Consider the following 12,435-nt stretch of genomic DNA (forward strand, 5'->3'; position numbering starts at 1 on the left):
ACCTTTGCACTGGCCATCTGGAATGTATTTTCCCCTCACCTCCAACCTCATACAATCCCTCTCTTGTTTCAATATAGAGTTCAAATACCACCTTTTCTACACAGCCTTTTTTGATGCCCTCCAACTGCTAGTGTGCTGCCTCCTGATTACCTTGTATTTATCTATTTTGCATTTATTCCCTTTATATTTATTTTGAATATATTATATTGGTACTTTTTTTTTTCCCCAAGCCCCCATCAGAATCGAAGCTCCTTGAGAGTAGAGACCTTTATTATTTGCATTTGTATGTTATTATTGCATCATTTCAGTTGTGTCTGACTCTGGTGACCTCATTTGGGGTTTTCTTGGCAAACATAGTGGAGTAGTTTTACCATTTCCTTCTCCAGCTCACTTAACAGATGAGGAACCTGAGACAAACAGGGTTAAACGACTTGCCCAGGGTCACAAAACTAATGTGTCTGAGGCCTGATTTGAACTCGGGGCTTTCTGACTCTGGAGCTGGCGCTCTATCCACTGCACCACCTAGCTGCCTTTGCATTTGTATCCCAGTGCCTAGTATAGTGTGTGGCACATAATAGATGCTTAATAAATATTTGATTAGTTCTAAGTAAAAAACTTATTATAATATAGCTGGATGAAAGAGAAACTGAAAATGAAAACAGCTGACAGCTGCCACTTTGTTAGCCATGCCACCATTTTCTTTCTTTAAAAAACATTTTTCAATTAAAAAGCATTCATTTTCTGTCCCTTCCATCTCTTTTCCCTCCTCCCCAATTAGAGAGAGAGAGAGAGAGAGAGAGAGAGAGAGAGAGAGAGAGAGAGAGAGAGAGAGAGAGAGAAAGTATAACTCATAATAAATATGCATAGTCAAAGCAATTTCCTACATTGGTCATGATCTCCCAAATCTCATCCAACTTTTTCAGTCTGTCACCTCTCTGGCAGGGGTAGCTTTCATAATCTTTGGTACTCTGGACTTGTGGTTTATTACTACATTGACTATAGCTTTCATGATTGTCCTGCTTATCTATGTTTCCTTCTGTCCTTCCTTCAGTGTATTTTTTTTTTTAAATGCCTCAAGGGCCCTCTTTTCTATTTTGGCCCCTATACCCCACTCCCATCTTCCCACAGCACACAGACACACACCCACTGGGAGGAAAAAAACAAATAAAAAGAAAGCCTTGTAACCAATCTACATAGTTGAGCAAAACAAATTCCCACATTGGTCATATCTAATAACGTATGCCATAGTCTGCCTTGTGAGTCCACCTCTGTCAGCAGGTGAGTAGAAAGCCTTATCATGAGCCTTTTGGAATTGGATTTTGTCATGATATTGATCAGAGTTCTCAAGTCATTCAAAGTGGTTTTTCTTTAGGATGATAATATATACATATTATATATACACACACACACACACACACACACACATATAGCTTTCCTGGTTCTTATTTCATTCCAAATCATTTTATACAGGTCTTCCCAGTTCTCTGCAAAGCTGTCCATTTTTTCTTTTCTCATGGTACAATAATAGTCCATTACATTCACATGCCATAATTTGTTTAGTCATTTCCCAACAGATGGACACTTCTTTTGCCCACTTCTTTTCTACAACAAAAAAGAGCTGCTATAAATATTTTTGTACATACAGGTCTTTTCCTTTATTTGATCTCTATGGGCATAGACCTAAGTAGTAATATTGCTAGTGTGTGCATAGTTTAGTGCTTTTTTTTTCCCATGGTGCCACCAACAATACATTAATGTGCTGATTTTCCTGCAGTTCCTTTGACATGTCATTTTCTACAGCTTTACCAGTCTGATGGGTGTTAGAGAGATACAACCATTTTCTCATATCCCCATGTGATATCAAAGATTCTTACATGGCTGATAAATATGATGAAATTGTCATATCTCCTATTGTGATGATGTAACAAATCCTTCCATCCTCTTATTATTGTAGTAGAAAGAGAGTTGGACATAGAATCAGGAAGGCTTTTCTCTGATAGTTACTGGCTCTGTAACCCTAAGCAAAGCCACTTAATGTGCTCTAAGTCTCAGTTCCTTCATCTGTAAAATCGGAGTAATAAAGTCTGTAGTATCCTACCTCACAAGATTGTTATGAAGAATAGATAAGATGATGGTGTGTAAAGAACTTTGCAAGATGTGGAAATGTCCGTTATTGTTATTAATAATAATGAATAATGAAGGAATTTTTTTACTTATTTGATTTGATTGCATTACATACTTCATAGCTTTAGAGATATGTAGTTTTGTTGGTAAACTGATAGCAACCCTTTGGTGTTTTGGTAGATTAGTCAATCAAACAACAAGCATTTATTAAGCACCTCCTATGTGTCAGGCACTATGCTAAGTGCTGAAGATATAATAGCAAAGACTGAAACAGACTCCAATTTCAATATGTATCGCTGTGGCTGAAAAAGGGTATCACCAAACTGGCCAACTTTCTGGTGAGGAATCTTTCTGAACACAGCTAGGCAGGTCCTCAAGACACCTTCACAGAATCCACACTTTTATTCTTTTTGTTTTTGTTTTTTTGTTTTGCAGGGCAATGAGGGCTAAGTGACTTACCCAGGGTCACACAGCTAGTAAGTGTCAAGTATCTGAGACTGGATTTGAACTCAGGTCCTCCTGAATCCAGGGCTGGTGCTTTATCCACTGAGCCAACCTAGCTGCACCCCCCCCACACACACACACACTTTTAGTCTTATTACAAGATCTTCCAGCTTTCTAAATTAAAAACAAAAAACAAAAAAACCAACCACCAACCTATGCAAATGGAAGCCATTATTATTATAAATGAGACCTATTAACAGTGTTTACCTCTAATTCCCCAAGATTGATTTTTTGTTTATTTGTTTGTTTTATAATTGGTTTTAAAAATATTTTCTGAATGATGTAACTCCAGACACCTAAGGCCTGGGTACACTTTGGTGACCTCTAATTTTTCTAAATCATTGCTTGTTATCCAAATGACCTAAAAATGAGGTGATGTACGTAAAACGGTTTGCAAACTTTAATACATTTTATAAATGTTAGCTCTTATTGCTATCTAGCACTCCCTAGGGGTAGCTACACATATAAATGTTCAGGTTCACTAAAGCTTAAAATAGAATTTTATTTAAAAAATAGACACATAGAAAGGGCTTAACATCCAAATCCCTACAGAACCGAGACACCATCTGTGGGGGCAATGCAGCCATCAGAGACCTGTCTCTATGACTTACTGTCCTGTCATGAGCGAGGCTCTATCCAGAGGGGCAGTTTAGGGTTTGCTCCTCCACATTAATGCCTCACTCTGAGGCCCCTGAGGCCATGTTGCTTTCCCCTTAGCAGACCCCAGCTCAGACACTGTTCACTGGCCTCTGCAGCTCTATTTTTTAGAACTCAGCTTCCAGAAGCACTAACTTCTATAATTTTATTTTCCTTCCTACAACTCGGGTTCTTTACTGTCTTCTGATGTTTTGACATGTTCCAGAAGCTCTTCTACAATCACCTTTCCCAGAAGACTCTAGTAGTATGTCCATGTGGAGTAAGCTGAACATTAATGGCATGAGACCTCTGCAGACCAGAGTGCCTCTTTCTTACTCTTTTGAAATGGGAAGTCTTTTGCATACATGGGCCCTGTAATCCCTGCCTTCTTTGCCAAAGGGCTCTCGGGGCTATACTTCCTACTTGTGTTGAAATAAATCTCCCCTTTTCACTCTTGGACAGCTTAGGGTGAATCAGTTCTGTACGCCCCTTTTCTCCTATTGCCCAGGTGGTATATGTCCTGCTTGTGTCAGCTTGCCCTAGATCGGCATTTGTTAAAGCTTCTAGCTCCCTTTGTCTTCCTAAGTATAAAACAATGCCAGCCCCAATTATCTTGGGCCATTTGGGGGGCAGAATTGGTTTCCCCTGAATTTGTACGATCATTCCTCCTAGAAACAGAACCAGGGGGCAGCTAGGTGGCTCAGTGGATAGAGCACTGGCCCTGGATTCAGGAGGACCTGAGTTCAAATCTGACCTCAGACACATAACACTTACTAGCTGTGTGACCCTGGGCAAGTCACTTAACCCCAACTGCCTCGCTAAAAAAAAAAAAAAAGAAAAAAAAAAGAAAGAGAACCAATCAGCTGGGACCTAGAACGGTGGGAGATGGCCTAGGCACACTTCCACAGTATCCTGAGACCCAAATGGGAAGGACATCATGGCTTAACTGGAGACCTTAGGACTGGGAAACAGGGACAAGGGTCCCATGGCTGTGTATAGACTGAAACCAGGACTGAAGCAAAGTGAGGCAATACATCAATACTCACATGGTATAGCTAGAAATGATGAGTCCAAACTGGGGTAACTGATCAACCTCGTTCACACTGAAGGCTGAAACTATTAATCAACAAACATTCATTCATTCATTCATTTGTTTGTTTATCTATCTACCTATTTATTTATTTTTTTATTTATTTTAGTGAGGCAATTTGGGTTAAGTGACTTGCTCAGGGTCACACAGCTAGTAAGTGTTAAGTGTCTGAGGCCAGATTTGAACCCAGGTACTCCTGACTCCAGGGCCGGTGCTCTATCCACCGTGCCATCTAGCTGCCCCTACCTATTTATTTTTTTATCAATGAACATTCATTCATCTATTTATCTATTTTTTGTTTTGTTTTTTTCAATGAACATTTATTTATTTATTGTTTTTCATCGAACATTTATTAAGCATTTATGTGTTGGGCCCTGAGCTAGGTGTTGGAGATACAAAAATAAAAGCAAACCAGTTGATACATTCAAGGAACCTCCATTCTACTAAGTGGATACTGTAACATATAACACATAGGTAACAGAAGGGAAGACAGAGCATCTACTATGTGCCAGATACTCTGCTAAACACTTTACAAATAAAATTTCATTTAATATAGACAAAATAAATTCAAGGAAATGGGAGAGAGGGAGTGGGTGCAGGTACTTCCAGCTAAGGGATTCAAGAAAAGTCTCAAAAAGGCTTTTGAGCTGATCTTTGACAGAAACTAGGAATTTTAAGAGGCAGAAGTCAGAAAGGAGCGTACTCCAGGAATTGGGGACATCTTTTGCAAAAGCATTGGGATGGAGTGTCATGTGTGAGGAAAAGCAAGAACACCACTTTGGTAGGACTGAAGAGTGTGTGAAGGGGAGTAATGTATGATGATTCTTAAATAGTAAGTTGAAGCCAAGTGGTGAAGGTCTTTAACTGACAGAAGAGTTCATATTTCATCCTAAAGCAGGGATTCTTAACCTGGAGTACATGTATGCATTTTTTTGGGGGGTGAGGCAATTGGGGTTAAGTGACTTGCCCAGGGTCACACAGCTAGTAAGTGTTAAGTGTCTGAGGCTGGATTTGAACTCAGGTCCTCCTGAATCCAGGGCCGGTGCTCTATCCACTGCGCCACCTAGCTGCTCTGACATGTATGCATTTTAAAAAATATCTTTACAACTATATTTCAATAAAACAGTTTCTTTGTAATCCTGTTTTATTTTATTCATTATTTTTATGCATTATTCTGAGAAGGAATGCAGATACTTTACCAGAATGCCAAAGAGGTCCATGACACAAAAAAGGTTAAGACTCCCTTACTTAAGGGTAATAGGGAGCCACTGGGGTTTACTGAATAGGGAAGTGGCAGGATCAGACCTGTGTTTAGGAATATCACTTTGGCAGTTATATGGAAGACAAATTGGAGAGGTGAGAGAACAGGGGCAGGGAGACTAATTAGGAGGGTATTGCAAAAGTCCTGGTGTGAGCTGATGAGGTTTATATGCTACAGAAGAGAGGTCAGATGGGACAGATGTTGTGGAACCAGACAACTGATTAGATATATAAGGTAAAGAGATAAAAGGTGAGTGAGGTTTTGAACACTGGTACCTGAAAGGATTGTGCACCCATTGACAAAAATGGGGAAGAATGGAAAGGTAGTGAGACTGGGGGTAAATATATGGAGTTGTTAATGTAGAACTGGAGCTCAGGAGAGAGGTGGGCCTAGATATATACAACTGGCAATCAAACACTTAGAAATGATCATTGAACCCATGGCTGCTTACAAGACAGAGAAAGGGACTAGGAAAGTTAGATGGTAGAAAATGGCTGATAACCCAGCAAAGGAGAGAGAAATGATTACATACCAGGAGGAGAACCAAGACAGCAGTATCACGAAAACTCATGGGGGAGAGAACACCCAGAGGCTGGTTGACAATGTCAAAGCTACAGAGGTCAAGAAGGATAAGGATTGAGAAAAGGGCATCTGCCTTGACAATTAGAGATCACTGGAGGCAGTATATTATCACAGAAAGACCACTGATTCTGGAGTGACCTGGATTCAATTCCTTCCTCTCATCTTACAATCTGTATGGCATTGGGTAAGTCATCCAATCTTTCTGAGTTTCAATTTCTTCATCTGTAAAATGAGAGGGTTGGACTAGATGACCTTTCTACCTATAGATCTCTATGCTTATGAATCTAGTCAAAGAAGCAAGTCGATGCAGTGTCACAGAAGTCAAGATTGGGAGAGCATTTCAAGAATAGTGCCACATGCCGCAGAAAATTCAAAGTTAATCACTGGGGGGAGACCCCACACTGAATTTAGCAGTTAGGAGGTGTCCTAATGACCTTGAACAGAGCAGAAAGAGTAGTCAACTCTTTTTTTAAAAAATTAGCAGTTGGGGCAGCTAGATGGCTCAGTGGATAAAGCACCTGCTCTGGATTCAGGAGGACCTGGGTTCAAATCTGACCTCAGATACTTGGCACTTACTAACTGTGTGACCCTGGGCAAGTCACTTAAACCTCACTGCCCTGCCAAAAAAAAAATTAGCAGTGAAAAGGAGATATGACAGTAGTTTAGGTAGGCAGGGGAATGACTTTTAGGACAGGGAAAATCTGGACATATTTGTTAGCAGAAAAGGCAGTGGAATAGGAGAGATTAGCAATGCAAGAGATGAGGAAATAGTGATAGAACTAGGTAAAGTCAGTGAGTCAATAAACATTTTATTAAGCACCTACTCTATGCCAGGCCCTATGCTAAGCACTGGAGATATAAAGAAGGGCAAAAGATAGTTCCTCCTATCAAGGAGCTCACAGTTTAATGGGGGAGACTATATGTAAACTACATATAAACAAGCTATATACAGGATAAATTGGAAACAATCAAAGAGGGAAGGGACTAGAATTAAGAGGGCTTAGGACATGCTTCTTGTAGGAAGGAGGAATTTTAGCTGGGATTTAAAGGAAGACAAGGAAGCCAGGAAAAGGGAAAGAAAGCATTCCAGGCATGAAGGTATGGCTAGCAAAAATTCCTGGATTCAGGAGATGAAGTGTTTTTGTTTGAGAAATAACACAAAGGCCAGTAGGATGGGGAAGAAAGGTGTAAGAACAATGGAAAGGGAGGGAGGGGGACAGTTGAGTTGAGAAAAGATTAGGGGGCAGGGTCAGAAGCATAGCACAAGTAGATGTTTCTTCCTGTGAAACAAAGAATGGATGAAGACACATTTTGAAGGGGACAGGGAAGAGATTGAGTCCATGGAGGACAGATGGCCTTGTGAGTATCTGTCTTGTGCTTAGTGCTTTAAGAGTGGAAAACATCTGAAACAATAACAATATGGAATATGATGGAATAACAAGATGAATCAAAGATTGTCCAACTTAAATTAGATAGCCGGAATTTACAGTCGGCCTCTCTATAAATGCTTTTTCTAGCTCCTTCACTGGCTTCCTAACTTCTCACATGGGTGTTCCTCAAAAGTTCTACCTTTGGTCCCTCCTTTCTCTCTATGGTTTCTTCTCTGACAATCTCATTTACTCTCCCAGATTCAAACATCACTTCTATTCAGCTGACTCCTAAATCTAGGTCAGGGGTTCTTAATTTTCATGCTATGGACTTTTGACAATCTGGTAAAATCTACAGACACTTTCTTAGAATGTTTTTAAATGCATAAAATAAAATACATAGGATTACAAAGGAAAACAAAAGTTAGTGCAAATAAAAATGTATTTTCCCCCATCTAAATTCTTAGACCTACTGAAATCTATACCTTGATCCCAGTCTAAGAATGTTTCACTTAGAATTTTAGCCCCACTTATAACTTTAACCCTAACCTCTCTTCTGAGCTCCATTACTTACATCTTCAACTGCTTACAACACATCACCTGCATGTCCCACCAGCATATTCAGCTTCAACCTTTCAAAAACAGGCTTTATCTCATTTTCCCTAAACTTACTCTTCCTGCTTTCACTATTTTTTTTTTCAGGTTACTATTCCTATGTTCTAAACCTTGGTATTTCCTTTCCCCTCCTTTTCACATTTAATTAATCTTCAGGTCTCCTCATCTCTACTTCTGTATTCTTCCTCAAATCTGTTCCTATTTCTTTATTCTCACTGCTATTAACATTAGTAAGGCTTTCATCTCCAACCAATTAATTACAGCAATGTATTCCCCCAAGAGATTTGTCCCATCTCCATTCTCTACTGCCTCTTTTACACCATTGCTAGACAGTTTTCTTATAAACATGTCTGGTCATGTTGCTGCTCCAGTTAAATTTTTCCAGTAGTTTCCTAATGCTGAATAAAGTTCCAGTTTGCTTCAACATTTATTAGTACTTGCTGCATGCACATGCTACAAATTGGCATTCAAGGATTTCCCTAATATGATAACACCCTACTTTTCCAGTTTTATGTCACATTATTTAACTTTGAGTACCCCACTGGACTACTTTGCTATCATTCCCTCTACACCCTGTGTATTGAATTCCCTGCCCCTCAACCTATGGAATTCCTATCCTTCAAAACCCAACCCAACCCAACCCAAATCTAACCAAAGTACTTCCCTGGCTTTTGCTCCCTTGTTGGCAATGGTCTTATCCCCTTGAGATCTCACAAAGTGCTTTTCCTACATATCTTTTATTTGTTTATGTATTATAGTTGAGTATATCATGTCCCCCTCCTGCTCCCCATTATTCTACAAAGGTTTTATCTTTTAGCTTCTTGTCTTTCTATCTCAACTAGTTTGTAGTATACTGCTCTGTATACAGTAGGTTCTTGATAAGTGTTTGTTGAAGCAAAATTAAATGTACAACCAAGGATCAGTCTCGTATAGACAACTGATGCCGAGAGGAAGTTGACAGCTGGGAAAATAAGGGTTGAGGAAGTGGAGGTCAGGATAGGAGAGCAAAGAGCAAGGATAGAACCAGTGATGAGTAGGATAGAAGGTAGTAGAAAGGAATTTCAAGTGATGAAATCTTTTTTTTTTTTTTTTGTGAAGCAATTGGGGTTAAGCGACTTGCCCAGGGTCACACAGCTAGTATTAAGTGTCTGAGGCCGGATTTGAACTCAGGTCCTCCTGAATCCAGGGCCAGTGCTCTATCCACTGTGCCATCTAGCTGCCCCAAGTGATGAAATCTTAAAGAGGATATAGCATTTTATTTAAAATGTATTGTTGAAAATGGAGTAGAGGTGAGGTTCGCTGGCTGGGGCCAAGAAATACAATGTTGATCTTGAGGTTAATAAGGAGGCGCCAGAAGCAGGAGAAGGAAACATGGCCACCGCTGGATGACTTCTTTAGTTACTGAGCCAGGCCTGGCTCAGACTGGCTCTGCTTCAGCTGCCTGGCAGCTGCCTCTGCTGTACTTTTCACAAGAAGGCCGCCAGCTCTGAGTTCAAGAGCATCTTCAGCCAAGCTTTATCCGAACTCCTATGGCCAGGAGACTACCTGGCAAGTCCCGGATGATGCAAAGCAGGCCAACATTGACGTTCCTATAGATCACCAGCAAATATCTTATTCCAAGAGTAGTGGCCCTGGAGGGCAGAATGTTATGCATTTAGCAACAGCAGACTGGATTGCAGAGCTTGTCCAGGAAAAGACTGCTGTCTGGTTCAAAAATAAGATCAGCAAATCAGGAGAGTTGATGATTCCTTTTGATCCCAGTCGCTATCAGTTTCGCAGTTTGGTCTCCAGAAAATTAGAGACATGATTGCCCAGGCCAGCCAGACTCCCAAGGAGCCGTCCAAGGAGGACACTGTGCTTCAAACAATCAGGGTAGAGAACATGAATCGTGAAAGGCTAAAACATTAGAGAATCCATTCCACCATAAAGGCAAGCTGGAAAGGAGATATGGACTGAACTCAGCTGCCAGCTGCCTGAAACAGACCCCTTCAGTGGTTCTCAAACTGGTTTTACTCATGACATAGCACCGTCCTTTGACATGAGGAATCGTGGGACACTGAACTTCTAAGTTAGAAAGACTATGGATCACCAGTATAAGTTCCATGCAATTCACAGCATGCCAGGGAGAAACTCACATCACACCCCTTGAGAACTTTGCGTCTAGCAACTGCAATCAGCAGTCATTCGGAGACACAGAGAGACTGTTCCTGGTATAATAAATAAAGGAAAAAAATTTACCTCTTTGTATTCAACAATATAAAGTATTCTCAGTGATTTGATTGTTCTTGGATAATGCTGAGACTGTGAGCCTGAGCAACTGGGAGAATGGTGGTACCCTTGACAGATAGAGGGAAGTCCAGAGGAAGGGTGAGTTTGGAAGGAAAAGAAAATGAGTTAGAGATGCCTATTCAACATCCACTTGGAAATATATGACTAGAGCTCAGGAATGAGATCAGGCCTGGAAATCCCAGATTTAGTTTCTGTCTGCACAGAAATAATCATGACAGCATTGAGAGAGAAGAGGGCCCAAGACAGAGCCTGGGGTTTCCACAAAGGGCATGATATCAATGGCAAGAGGTTGTTGGTTTTCTTTGTGTGTGTGTGTGTGTGTGTGTGTGTGTGTGTGTGTGAATTGGGGTTAAGTGACTTGCCCAGGGTCACACAGCTAGTAAGTGTCAAGTGTCTGAGGCTGGATTTGAACTCAGGTCCTCCTGAATTCAGGGCCAGTGCATTATCCACTGCACCACCTGGCTGCCCCCTATTATCCCCTGGGCTGAGGAAGCCCAGGCAGAGACTTGGTACCTTGCCCAGGGTCACATAGCTGAGGTGGGATTTGAACAGGCCTTCCTGATTCCAGGCCATGTGCTTTATCTACAGTACCACCAGCTGCCTGGTGAAAAGAGGCTGAAGGTCACAGTGGCCTGGAATCAGCAGAGGTTAAACAAGAAACAGGGTGAACTCTTTCCAACTCTCACTAAGATGGAAGGAGTAGCTTCCATTGAAGGAAATATGTCATAGGCAAAAGTCAAATATTAATTGATGTGAGGATATAGAAGCATTCATAGGAAATGTGAAAGAAGCACTAAAAGGAAAGGGGAGTTTGCTCAAGCTAGAAGGGGTTCCATGGGATAAAACAGAGAGGGATGAACAGAGGAGTAAACCAGGGCAGAGTGGGCCTAGGGTAAGATAGGGCTGGGTGGTAAGGGCTGAAAATGAGAGGCACTGGTAGATGGATTAGGTTTATGTCTAGGATGAGAACTGTGTTTAATAGGAATTATGGAAGCAGATACACAGTTGTTAGGCAGTAGGGACACATTATAGGGGAAAATGTAGTTACTTCAGTTTATAGAAATACCCAGCTACTAGGCTCCATTCGGATAGAGATGTGATGGAGGCTTTAAGAAATCTGTTCTATGGGTACTAGATTTTGTGATACCTGGTGACTTGTAGCTTTTTTTTTTTTAAGTGAGGCAGTTGGGGTTAAGTGACTTGCCCAGGGTCACACAGCCAGTAAGTGTTAAGTGTCTGAGACTGGATTTGAACTCAGGTCCTCCTGACTCCAGGGCCAGTGCTCTATCCACTGCGCCACCTAGCTGCCCCTGACTTGTAGTTTTTGAGGTAGAAAAGCAATAGTGGAGACAGGACTCTTAAAATTCCATTCCCTAGATGCCGGACTCTGCCTTTATATCCATCACCATCCCCCATCCCTTTATACCTGACTTCCCCGCATGATGTTCGGACAAAATGTGTAAATTTAAACTCATCTTTCTTGATCACAGACACTTTTCTGTCATTTCACCACATAAAATGAAAATGACTCCTGAGGAAAATGTTAGGTACTGATAAATCCAGTCCTCATAAGGAATCCTGCAAATGTGAAATGCTTCAAAGTCAGACGAAAAACTCTGATTTCTCTATATACTCAGCAGAGCACTTCAAATCCAACACGGCGCTACCAGATGACTTGCCATAAGACACTGTTTCTGTCACATCACTTCTTGGGCTCCAATTCTTACCATAGCTCCATCATTCAAGGCCATTTCAATGTCTTATAGAGCAGAGTTTCTTAAGCTTTTTCCACTCACAACCCCTTTTCATCCAAGAAATGTTTGCATGACCTTGGGTAACGTAGGTCTACAAAATAGGTATACAAATCAAACATTTACTGACAAATTTTTCACAACCCCCACATTCAGTTATGTGACCCCATATGGGGTCACAACCCCCACTTTAAGAAGCTTTGCTATATAGTAGCT

General features: G+C 41.0%; 1 pseudogene; it reads left to right on the forward strand.

Annotated features, from left to right (window-relative positions):
* Window positions 1-9,550: 9,550 nt before the first annotated feature.
* Window positions 9,551-10,135, forward strand: LOC122745339 (annotated as a pseudogene).
* The last annotated feature ends 2,300 nt before the right edge of the window (window positions 10,136-12,435 follow it).

This window comes from Dromiciops gliroides, chromosome 3 (assembly GCF_019393635.1).
Source record: "Dromiciops gliroides isolate mDroGli1 chromosome 3, mDroGli1.pri, whole genome shotgun sequence".
In the NCBI taxonomy this organism is placed as follows: domain Eukaryota; kingdom Metazoa; phylum Chordata; class Mammalia; order Microbiotheria; family Microbiotheriidae; genus Dromiciops; species Dromiciops gliroides.